This window comes from Microchirus variegatus, assembly GCF_963457635.1.
Source record: "Microchirus variegatus genome assembly, chromosome: 14".
NCBI lineage: Eukaryota > Metazoa > Chordata > Actinopteri > Pleuronectiformes > Soleidae > Microchirus > Microchirus variegatus.
In genome coordinates, this window is record NC_139815.1 from 4,986,018 (window position 1) to 4,999,162 (window position 13,145).

Below are 13,145 nucleotides of genomic sequence, written 5' to 3' on the forward strand. Positions count from 1 at the left end.
CCCACCTATCACCCTATGTCAGCTGAGATTGGCACAGCACCCCCGCCCTCCTGTGGAGGATAAAGCGGTAAATAATGGATGGATGGATGTATATTCATATTTATAAAAACATGGCGCCTCCCATGTGGCAGCCTGTTGCAGCAGCTCTCGCTACTTTTTAGCTATTTTACACTTAAAACGTGTCTTTTTGTGTTTTTTTCCTACTTTCTTTTGTTTGCTTATTTATTTAATTATGGGCATCATGTTACAATCTACTAAGGAGGTCGATCTAAATCAAGGGTGGACCCAAAAGCAGAGGAGACGGTAAGTATATGTAAAACAATAATTTATTAACATCAACTAAGGATCAAAATACAAATTCACAATTCAGGAAATGGGGGAGTGATGGCTGATGCAGCTGTGCCGGGGTTTGGCGTGGGCTGGGAGTGAGAGTCAATGTTCAGGCAAAGTTCCATCACGGGAACAAACTCACGAGGAGACAAAAAGTCAGCAGGAGGAAATCCCAGAAAGGGGGAGAACTGACAACAAACTGTGACTCTCAGAAGTGCAGGAGTGACCTGGATCACCATGGTCTGACGCTGGTCAACGGCTCAAGACTCACCTTTTTAATTTAGCTTTTAACTAAGTCCCCTTTTACTCTTTTAGTATTCTCACTTATGCTTTTTAATTTTCTCTTTTAGGTTTCATTATTCATTTACTTATTTATTTATGTATTTATTCATGTATTTATTTTTAATGCTGCTTTTAACGGGTTTAACATTCATTTATGTTGTTTTAGGAAGTATTTTCATTTCTTTTATTAATTATTTTATTTATTGTCGGGGGGCTGTCCCGATCTGGTATAGCGAGGGAGCCCAGCCCAGGGCCTTATGGCCATTGTATGGGCTCCGGGCTGTCTGGGTCAAGGTGGTCTCTGCGGCGGCAGCCCCTGCAGTCGTGGCCTTGGACGACTCGGTGGGGATGGCTCCCATAGGTTGGTGTTTCCTCACTTGGTCTCTCAGGGCTCAGCCCTACTCCATGTTATTATGGGGTTGGGGGGGGGGGGTATGTGTGTGTGTTTGTGTGTGTGTGTGTGTGTGTGTGTTACATGAGGGTGAGGCGAGTGGGGATGTTTATGGGGTTTGTTTCGTTTTATTTTATTTTAATGTAAAGCACTTTGTGCTACATTCCTATATATGAAAGGTGCTATATAAATAAAATAAAGTACATTTTAAATCAGAGGGTGAATGTGTATTCCAGGAGTAAGAGTTGAACAACAGAAGACGAGACTGCGACTTTACCAACTGGTGTGAAACAACGATCTGACGTTGGTGAACGGGTGGCTCCGGTGTAGTAGATCACCAGCGTCCTCAGGGAAAGTAGGTCAGCCACGCCTCCTGCTGAGAGAGAGGGGAGAGAGGTGAAGGTGAGATCGTGACACATCATGGGCACCAAGTACACCGTGCTTGTTGTGGCCCTGTTGCTGTGTTTTTTACACATTTCGGCTGTGTCTGGGGACCCTGTGTGGAGTCACGGCTCCATTGTACAGTTGGGATCAGCTCCGCTACACAGCTGTGCTGCCGGAGTAGGGACCCGATGTCCCCCGTGGGCTGAGGAGGAGACGACGAGGGTGTCGTGCTGGAGCCCAGCGAAGAAGATCCTGGAGCTGCTGGTGCTGTCTCATCTTCGCCCTGTGGTGAGACCAGTGATGGACCCGCTGCAATTTGCTTGGATGTCCCCTTGACCCAGTGGAGGTGGTGGGAGAGAGGAGAATGGAGAATGGCTATCAAGCTATCATCTCTGATGGACAATCTCTCTCACCCCCTGCAGGACACCATCAAAGCACTGGGCAGCTCCTTCAGTAACAGACTGAAACATCCTAAATGTCTGAAGGATCGTTATCGCAGGTCATTTTCCCTGCAGCTGTTAAGGCCACATTATACTTCTATAGAGGAGCTTAGAAAGGCAATCGACTCTCTCGCTAGTGGTAAAGCCCCAGGCAGCGATGGGATCCCTTCGGAGGTTATCAAGGCTGGCAAAGATACAACCCTCCTCCATCACCTACACCAGCTCTTGTTGCAGTGCTGGGAAGAAGGAACAGTACCCCAAGATATGCGGGATGCAAACATCATTACTCTCTATAAGCTATGTAGTAGCCGTTTGTCAAACAAATAATAGTTTCAAATTAAACTTCAAATTATACAAATCAAAAGGCCACTGTTGCACCATGGGTTGTGGTGTACGCGGAAGGGAAGAACTTACTGTCCAAACAAAGGTACAATTTCAAAGAAAATGTGGTTTATTTAACCAAAATGACGAGCAAACGAAAGAACAAAGAACATTCCTCTGTTTCTCCCGCTCTGGTAAAAAAACATTTTCCCACCCAGGTGCATGCTGGTCCCTTACCGACAGCCTACCTATATGACTTCAGGTGCCCTGCCAATGTGCACAAATGAAATAAACACAAATAATAAACAAGAAACACCAAAACTAAACAAATAATAAACTAGAATACTAATAGAAATGTAATCATAATAAAATCAAATAAATTGACTAAGAATAATCAAAACTAAATACTCACTATATAAAATACTAAACTAAACAGCACTAAATACTAACAATAAATAAATAGCTCCAACACTCCGGACCCTAATTTTGCATTAAATCACATCAAACAATCCTGGTGGCATGATTGGCTTTCCCTTTAACACCAGAATGTGGTTAGGTTTGAGTGCCTCCAGGTCGTCCGAGTCATCAGAGACTTTAGTGATGGGTCTGTCATTCAATATGGCCTCGGCCTCACAAAAAACAGTTTGGAGCCCTTCATCATCCAGAATTTGCTGTTTGAGAACTGAAGTCAGAACACCTTTCACTGAGCGAATCAGGCGCTCCCAAACACCACCATGATGGGAAGCTGCTGGTGTGTTGAAGCACCATTTTATGCCCTCCTGGACCAGCGCTCGCTGAAGTTTGCCATGATTTAAACCAGCCAGACTTTTCTTCAGCTCCCGGTTAGCTCCAACAAAGTTTGTGCTGTTGTCAGACCTGATAGTGGAGACTGGACCTCGTCTACAGATGAACCTCCGAACAGCATTCATACAGGAATCTGTATCCAGCATGTGTGCCACCTCCAAATGCACAGCACGGCTAGTCAGACTGGTGAAAAGCACTCCATACCTTTTGAGAAGACTTCTGCCTCTTTAAACCTCATTGGGCCCGAAATAGTCAACTCCAACATCTGTGAAGGGGGCTCTCTCAGGCAACACTCTTTCCTCAGGCAAGTCCGCCATCTTCTGTTCAATGAGTTTTCCTCTGTTGCGTTTGCAAACAACACAGTCAGATATAACTTTCCTTGCAGCAGAGTTTGCATTTATGATCCAGTACCTCTGCCACAGCCTGGACATCATGTGATTTCTTCCTGCATGTCCCAGTTGATGATGAATATAGCGAAGAATCAGTACGGATACATGCAAATCTTTGGACAAAATTACTGGATGTGTGGACTCTGCTTTATCCAGCCGACCACCTACTCTAAGAATTCCATTATCCATTACTGGATCCAGTCTGTACAGAGGACTCCCTTTAGAAACATTTTTACAACCATTCTTCAGTGAGAATATTTCAGCTTTAAAATTGTGTTCTTGTACATACTGAATGATTGACTGTTCTCGAGATATTCAGGAGTTAAGATCTGTCCATTGAGTGTAGCCTTAAAGCTCTCAAGTTTCCTTTTCACTACCTGTTCTTGTGGCTCCAGCTTGTCCTTACTGAGGTCTGCAGAGGCACACAGCTCCTTTCTCTTCTGTCCCAATAACACAAGAGTTCTCTTGACCTTCAGAAACCAAGCAACAGACCTTTTCAGTCTCGTCCAGGATGAAAAGTAACAGAGCAGGCGATCTGTGGCACTTTCAAAATCCACAACAATAGAATTTACCATCAACTCCTTTTTCACCTCTGGGTCATCTGCAGGAATCACAAGAAGATCAGCATCCAACTTTGGCCAAACCTCCAGGAAATTCTCTGCCCTCATTCCTCTTGATGCATCATCTGCCGGATTCTCCTGAGAACAAACATATCTCCACTGGTCAGTGTCTGATGCTCCTCTGATGATGGAGACTTTGCCACAAAAGTTTGGAATCGTCTGGTTTCATTATAGATGTATTTAAGAACAGTTGTGCTATCAGTCCAGAAAACTGACTTCTCCAGCTTAAGTTGCAACTCCTTCTGAAGCATTCTATCAACTCGAACTGCAAGAACTGCTGCTGTGACTTCCAGTCGAGGAATTGTTGTCTGCTTAAGTGGAGCAACTCTGGCCTTTCCCAGCAGAAATGAAACCTGAACGCTGTCATCCTTTTCCAGTCTCAAATAGGACACTGTTCCATATCCAATTTGGCAGGCGTCAGAGAAGTGGTGAAGCTGTGCAGTGACAGGGTCTCCAAAGTCTCTGGGTTTAATACAGCGATCCACATTGAATTCAGCCACCTTCTGGAGATCCTCCAACTACTCAAACCACTTTTTGGAGAGGGAATGGGGAATAGCTTCATCCCACCCCAAGCTTCTCCTACAAAGCTCCTGTAGCAACAGCTTGGCTGGAACGGTGAATGGGGCCAAAAAACCTAAGGGGTCATAAAGTGAGCTGACCACTGACAAGATGCCTCTTCTAGTCTGTGGCTGTTCTTGCACTGATGTTCTAAACTTGAACTTGTCAGTTTCAATGCACCACTCTAGCCCCAATGCTCGCTCCAACGGATGTTGGCCCACATCCAAATCCAGCTCCATCACTTCCTTTGCTCTGCAGTCTTCAGCAATTGACAGCAGCACTGTTCGGCTGTTGCTGATCCACTTGGAAAGGCTAAATCCTCTTTTCTGACAAAGCGCAGTCACATCCTTGATCAATTGCACTGCCTCCTCCTCTGACGCCACTGATTTCAAACACTCATCGACATAAAAATTATGCTTTACTGTATTAACCACTTCATGAGGGAAATGTTGGGCATTGTCATCTGCTGTTCTCCTCATTACATAATTTGCACAGCTTGGTGATGACACAGCTCCAAACAAATGAACTTTCATGCGATGTTCCAGTGGAGCCTGTGAAACGTCTCCCCCAGGCCACCAGAGAAAGCAGACAAAGTTGATGTCCTTTTCAGAAACATGAACTTGGTGATACATTGCTTGGATGTCAGCCATTACTGCAACAGGCTCTTGTCTGAATCGAACAAGGACTCCAATGAGAGAGTTGGTCAAATCAGGGTTCCTTTGTATGCTGCTCCACGTAGCAACATCCACGTAGAAACAAGGAAAATGATTGTAACCCTTTAATGTCCTCACTTTTTACAGGTGTCCAGGTATGTATTTTTTTCCATGTACGCAGCTGCAATTTTGTGTTCATTTCCAAAGTGCTTCGCAAGAAGACTCTTGGCTCGGTGATATCTCTGTTCTGAGGGCAAGTGCTGACAACTGTGCACCAGATATTTTGGCTGCCCCCTGGTGTACTGTTCAAGAAAGTACAAACAGTCACTGCAATTGTCTGCTTTCTCCTCCACTCCATTTTCAAATGCTCTGATGAAAGACCTGTATTGGAGTGGATCTCCATCATAAACAGGGATATTCCTAGAGGGAAGGTTAGAGCACAGATTTTGTCGTACAAGAAATGCAGCAATGTCATTTTGTTTTTGCATAATGTTCACAATTTAATTTTGATAATTATCAGTCAGAGCTGTTTGATGCTGAGCTTGTCCCATTTAAATTCCATTTACAGTTTGCGTCACATGAACTGAAGCATCAACCTTTAAAGTCATTTCATGCATTTGTTTCATCTGTCTTTGTTTCGGCTTAACAACTGGTGGTTGGAGTTCAGGAGTAGACAAACCAGGAGCATTAACTTTTTTAACCATTTTATCAGGCACAAAGGTCTTTTTTTTATTTATCTCTGTCTAATGTAAATATCTAGTCCAAACTGTATATATTCTGGAAATTGTTTATTATGTACACTATACATTCTACTCTGCTTAATTTTGTATATAGTCTTAGTGTTAATATCTTTATTTTGTACTTTTCTTATTAATGCATGTGTCACGATCCACTCTCTCACCCACACTCACTTTCACATTCCTGCACATTCCTGGGGCCGTATTTATCAAGCGTCTTAGAGTGCCGTTTTACACTTAAGTCCTGAGAATTTGTGAAATTTAGTCCTACTCTCAAACTTAAGAATAAAAAAAATTCATCAACTTTCCTAAGTCTAAGAATCACTCCTACTCTCCCAGATATTTAAGAGACCTCCAGAGGTGTCTTAAGTGGTTAGGAGTTGCCAGCAGGGGATGGCACTGAGGTGAGAAGGATGTCCTGACTTTGTTTGATGACGAGCAGCTGATCAAACGTCAGGAGCGCCGATTTATATTTTTGCTGATGGGTTCATCATCGTGCTTGCATGATTGTTGCTATTTTGACACGCGCACATTCGTCTCATAGTAAAACTCATTAGATCAATTAACAGCAGCGGCCGCAATGAACGCACACACACACGGACATGATCTCTTTCACAAACACAGTCTACACACTGGTGATGCATAAGAGGATTTTAATCTCAATTATGCAACCCTAACGCAAACGACTGAAGAAGAAAAAAGAAAATTCGACAACCCAACACCACAGCCTGGACTGAACAGTGTAGCTACCGTAACCGCCTATAAGTTTTTAGGTAATAACAGCCTACAGACTCAACAGGAACTTCACTCATTAAGTAATCAAAACCTGATATTAATTATACTGTCAATGATCACAACTGGCTTTAATGAGACAAATGTAGGTTAAATCTAAAGTGTTACTAACTACACACACGGAAAGAAATCATCATAACCACCAAAACTACAGCAAAAAGGCTCAAATAAACGCAAATCATGGACCAAATCCACAATTCAAAACCATTCTGACACATCCTATAACAAATATTTAATTTGTTGTTTTGTCACTCACCATTCTTTTTAATTCTTGGTGACGAATATGTTGCCTCTGGTAGTGGTGCGTCTTATAAACTGGTGCGCTATTATTTCCAGGTTGTTATTCTTTTACAATGTCTTGTGGTGGTTCACTATTGGTCCATTGTGGACTGCAGATAGGTTTTCTGACATTACAATGCAACCCGTTGATAGTTAGTGGTCATTAATAAATCAATGACAAGCGTAGGCTGGCACATGTGAGTGCTCAACAATCTCCGTGGGTGCTCCCGGATGCCGAGCACCCACGAAATCGGCGATATTTCTTCATTCTTAGACAAGGGATTCCCTTTCGTGATTGGTCATTTCTATGGACACGGAAGTGACGTCACCTAAAATTCCGTTTACGGCACATAGTACTGTCGTAATTCAGCTCTGAGAGTGACACTTAAAATTCAGTCCTACACTTCGCTGAAAGTGTGAGTAAGACGCTTGATAACTAACTTTTAAGTGCAGCTTTCAGCGAAGAATTTTTTTACTCATAAGTCTACTCTTAGCAGGGTTCTTAGGAGTAATTCTAAGACGCTTGATAAATACGGGCCCTGGTGTTTTCCCTGCTGTTCCTGGTCTCTCTCTCTCTGCAGGACGCTGGTGATCACTGCACCTGCGCGGCTCCACCCCAGCTGCTCCTGATCATCAATCAGGAGTGCTCTTAAGCCGGAGCCGCCCGCTCACCAGCGTCAGTTCATAGTTCTGCTACAGCTGGTATACACGCTACTTACCTGTTATAGAAACCTGGGGCCGTATTTATCAAGCGTCTTAAAGTGCCGTTTTACACTTAAGTCCTGAGAATTTGTGAAATTTAGTCCTACTCTCAAATTTAAGAATAAAAGCTATTCATCAACTTTCCTAAGTCTAAGAATCACTCCTACTCTCCCAGATATTTAAGAGACCTCCAGAGGTGTCTTAAGTGGTTAGGAGTTGCCAGCAGGGGATGGCACTGAGGTGAGAAGGATGTCCTGACTTTGTTAGATGACGAGCAGCTGATCAAACGGCAGGGGCGCCTGTTTATGTTTTTGCTGATGGGTTCTCATCATCATGCTTGCATGATTGTTGCTATTTTGACACGTGCACATTCGTCTCATAGTAAAACACATTAGATCAATTAACAGCAGCGGCCGCAATGAACGCACGCACGTACACACGCACACGGACACGATCTCTTTCACAAACACAGTCTACACACTGGTGATGCATTAGAGGATTTTAATCTCAATTATGCAACCCTAACGCAAAAGACTGAAGAAGAAAAAAGAAAAATCGACAAGCCAACACCACAGCCTGGATTGAACAGCGTAGCTACCGTAACCGCCTATAAGTTTAAGGTAATAACAGCTTACTGACTCACAGCAACTTCACTCATTAATTAATCAAAACCTGATATTAATTATACTGTCAATGATCACAACTGGCTTTAATGAGACAAATGTAGGTTAAATCTAAAGTGCTACTAACTACAAACATGGAAAAAAATCATCATAACCACCAAAAATACAGCAAAAAGGCTCAAATAAACGCAAATCATGGACCAAATCCGCAATTCAAAACCATTCTGACACATCCTATAACAAATATTTAATTTGTTGTTTTGTCACTCACCATTCTTTTTAATTCTTGGTGACAAATATGTTGCCTCTGGTAGTGGTGCGTCTTATAAACTGGTGCGCTATTATTTCCAGGTTGTTATTCTTTTACAATGTCTTGTGGTGGTTCAGTCTTGGTCCATTGTGGACCGCAGATAGGTTTTCTGACATTACAATGCAACCCGTTGATAGTTTGTGGTCATTAATAAATCAATGACAAGCATAGGCTGGCACATGTGAGTGCTCGACAATCTCCGTGGGTGCTCGGCAATATCCGGGAGCACCCACGGAATCGGCGATATTTCTTTATTCTTAGACAAGCGATTCCCTTCCATGATTGGTCATTTCTATGGACACGGAAGTGACGTCACCTAAAATTCAGTTTACGGCATATAGTACTGTCGTAATTCAGCTCTGAGAGTGACACTTAATATTCAGTCCTACACTTCGCTGAAAGTGTGAGTATGATGCTTGATAACTAACTTTTAAGTGCAACTTTCAGCAAATAATTTTTTTACTCATAAGTCTACTCTTAGCAGGGTTCTTAGGAGTAATTCTAAGATGCTTGATAAATACGGGCCCTGGACTCCCTGGATCGATACTTACACGCTCTATCCTCCAGGTCACCACGTCTCTTGCCAAACGAGAAGCCACGGAAGAATAAATACACTTAAAACCATCTTTTTGAGTCCTGTCTGCATTCGGGTCCTTAGTTCCCGTTCCTAGGCGATCTTCTCTTATAGAAGATCGTAACAGCATGCTTATCATTTATTATCCTTATCTTTACTATCTTGCTGCTGTAACACTGAATTTCCCCACTGCGGGACAAATAAGGGTCTCATTTTATCTTATCTTTATTTTTATTATATAACTATATTAACTATATAACTATTTAATATATTTATAAGTTAACATATATATATATATATATATATAACAACACTTTTTAAAACATTGTTTGGAGCCACATTTAGCAGAAGGTTGTTATTTTTAACTTGAGCCACTTTACAAACAGCACCTCATAGATAGGGATGTAACGATGCATCGCGACACGATTTAAAAATCAGTTGAAATGCGTGACTATTCGCACTGGTTGACAGAAAAAAATGAATCGCGAATGTGAGAGAAGTAGGATATGTTCTTTTTCTTCTTTCTTTTTTTTAGAAATGGGTAACATTATCTTTAAAAAAAAGTCACTGGTTGGTGACTTACGTCACTACCTAGGTACGGGGCACAGAACGAGGGAAGACATGGCGACGGTAGGCAACAAATTTGAGATAGAGGCTGCACCAAGCTGTTTAAAATCACCTGTGTGGCGGCATGTTGGATTCCCTACATACACAAATACAACCGGTGAGAAATGGACAGACAAAACCAAAACGGCTGACGCCCTACTGATTGGGCGGGAAGTTGCAGTGCATCACCACGACGGAGAAGTATGGAAGCTCGAGGGGTCTCCGTGGTTACGCAGTCGGATAAGTATAATGTGGCCTTTACTTGTGAGAGTGTTTCTAAAGAAAGGAGATATTGTTCATGTATTTTGTTGTTTAAAATGACCATGTAAGTTGCACATTTTATAAGAGGACACAAACTGTTTAACAGAGTTTCTGTAAAGAAAGCACCTCTAAGATTTTTTTCCTACGAATAAAAGATCATTTTATTTGGTCATATGTCTGTAGCTCAGTTTGATTTAAAAAAAAAAAATTGTGAGAAAATAGTATCTTGAACAAAAAAACGTGAACCGTATCGAGTCGTGAGTTGAGTGTATCGTTACATCCCTACTCATAGACCATTGCACTAGTGATGGCAGTACGACACTGAAGCGTCGATACGTGCTTCAAACCCGTAGCATAGAACCACTGCTTCAACGCTTGGTTCGGAGCAGGGAAAAATCATGTGACATATGACGTACAAAGCAGTCACTGCTTCGTTCCCTGAATGAATCACCTGATTGGTTCGAGTGGTCCAATCAGCTGATTCTGACGGACCCGTGACCGGATGAGACAGTTTGGAATTTGAGCGCCAGTGAGGAAGAGAGGTCGCTCTGATATGTGACATATCACTTCGATCTGATCGCTCCTGATAAGGTAGGTGTGCTGGCTCTACGTGATAAAAGTATAGTAACATACAGTATACAACTGTAAATATCAGTACAGTCTATCTCAAGTATATTTTAAGCATTGCACTAAACGTATGTGTGATTACTGTTGCCATTATGATATAGCATTTTCAGGCTGACATTTTTATTAACAAATGCCCCTCTCTGCAGGTCCGGTGCTTGGTGTGTGACGCTGAGCTGAAGTATCATGGGAATACTTCCTCCATGATTAGGCACTTCACTGCCAAGCATGGAGCTGCAGCAAACCAGGGGAACGCAAATCAAGGTAGGCTATATGTGTTACAGTGTTATTAACTACACACACTAAAACAATAATATATGCCGATATTCCTTGCTTAGTTTAAATGCAATGTCTCATAAACATTTTTTTTTGTTTTTATGTCTTTGTCTCCATTCATTTGTTTTAGTGGACCGAAAGCGAGAGCTAAATCAGGCTCTCGTCAATATGGTGGAAGACTCGCAGCCTTTTTCCATCGTCGATGATAGTGGGTTCAAGGAGTTTGTGGGATTGTTGGATCCCACTTACAAACTTCCATCAAGAAAGGCTCTGATGAACATGGTGGTGCAGACATACGAGGAAGAAAGCACCAAGGCGAAGGCTGTTATGCAGAGGGTTGAGGCTGTGAGCCTCACAGCTGATATGTGGACCTCCATTAATATGGATGCATTTCTAGCGGTCACCTGCCACTATGTGAACAACGCTGCGAAACTGGCCACAGTGCTGCTGGGAGTGGTGCCTTTTCCAGAAGCTCATACGGCCACCAACATAACTGAGGCAACGAGGTCCCTTATGGTGGAATGGGGCATTGAAGCCAAAGTGACCTCAATGGTAACAGATGCTGGAGCCAATATGGTTGCTGCTGTCAGAAATTTAAATCTGAGGCATACACTTTGTTTTGCGCATTCCCTAATTTTGTTGTGAAGAAGGCTCTTGACGCAACTCCTGGCTTGGAAGACCTGCGCTCAAGGTCACGAAAGGTTGTGATTTGTTTAAAACGAGCACAACCGCAAAAGAAAAACTCAGCGAAGTCCAACAGCAACAACAACACACTTGCGGCGTGCCTGCAATTGCTTGCCTCCTTCTATTAGGCAACAACAGAATTGTCTGAGGAGAATAGAGTGTCTGGCTCTAAAGTAATTCCCATGACGAAAAATGCTCATGTTATACTTACATGACACAATTCGGAGAATAGAGCACAACACCGCGAAACAACTCGAACAGAACTTAGTCTCATTCATGCAAAATAAGTTTGATACCACAGAGAGTCAAACAGCACTGACACTGTCCACACTACTGGACCCCAGATTCAAAAAAATAGGCTTCTACAACCAAGTACTGGCACAGGCAGCAGAAAAACGCCTCACAGCGCAATGTGCACTACTGATTCGACACACAACACCACCTGACATACCAACAGAACAACAGCCCTCCACATCAGCAGCAAATGCTGCAAATCCATCCACCGGTATTGTAATAAATAGGTCGTAGATAAAATGCAGGACAAAATAAGTACAACTAAAAATGATTGCAGTTGAAACCTTTCAGTAATAATGTGTGTCTTTCAGATGTGAACCTGTGGGAAATGTTGGACAGAGATGCGTCCTTAGCAAGGAGGGCGAGAAATGCCACAGCCGATGCGACAGTGGAGGTGCAGCGGTACCTGACAGATCCACCGCTGGAAAGAGGCAAAGATCCACTGGCTTACTGGCTGAACCATGAAAATGTGTACCCTCATCAATTTAAAATGGCAAAACAATTTCTGAGCATGCCAGCATCATCTGTCCCCTGCGAGCGAGTCTTTTCAAAGTGTGGCGAAATTGTGAGCAAAAAAAGAAACCGTCTGAATCCAAAAACTCTAGAAAAAATAATGTATCTCAATAAAAATCTTTGAGTGTTCCCCATCCCAAAATCACCCCCGCCATAGTTACACAAGCACACCCAACCTATGCCATATTTCCCCAGCACTCTCCTCAGTAACACAAAACACAAATGCATCAATCTTTATTAGTAAATACAACATGATATACTGTGTGTGTGTGTGTGTGTGTGGGTGGGTGGGTGGTTGCGTGCGTGCGTGTGCATGAAAACATTTTCAAAACAAAATTGATACAAAAACAGGAGTGATAAAAGCAGAGATGCTTCTGAACAAGGTGTTTTCTCCAACATTGGTCATTGAGGTGTGTGTGCGCACACGTGTAACTGCGTGCGTGCAATTAAAACCCTCCTGTCCACTAACGAGACCGCTTAGTTTTGACTGCAGCCTCGCACTTCGCCAGGAGAGGTCACTCTAAATGAAGCTTCGAGTAATGAACCCAACAACTGGCTCAAGAGGTTCAGTGTTTCACAAAAGCTTAATTTGCTCATCACTACATTGCACATGCACACAAGTGATTGGCATTTGAGGTTGGGGGTTTGGAGCATTCCAACTGTCCACAGTTGCAGTGGGGGGGGGGGGGGTATAGTTA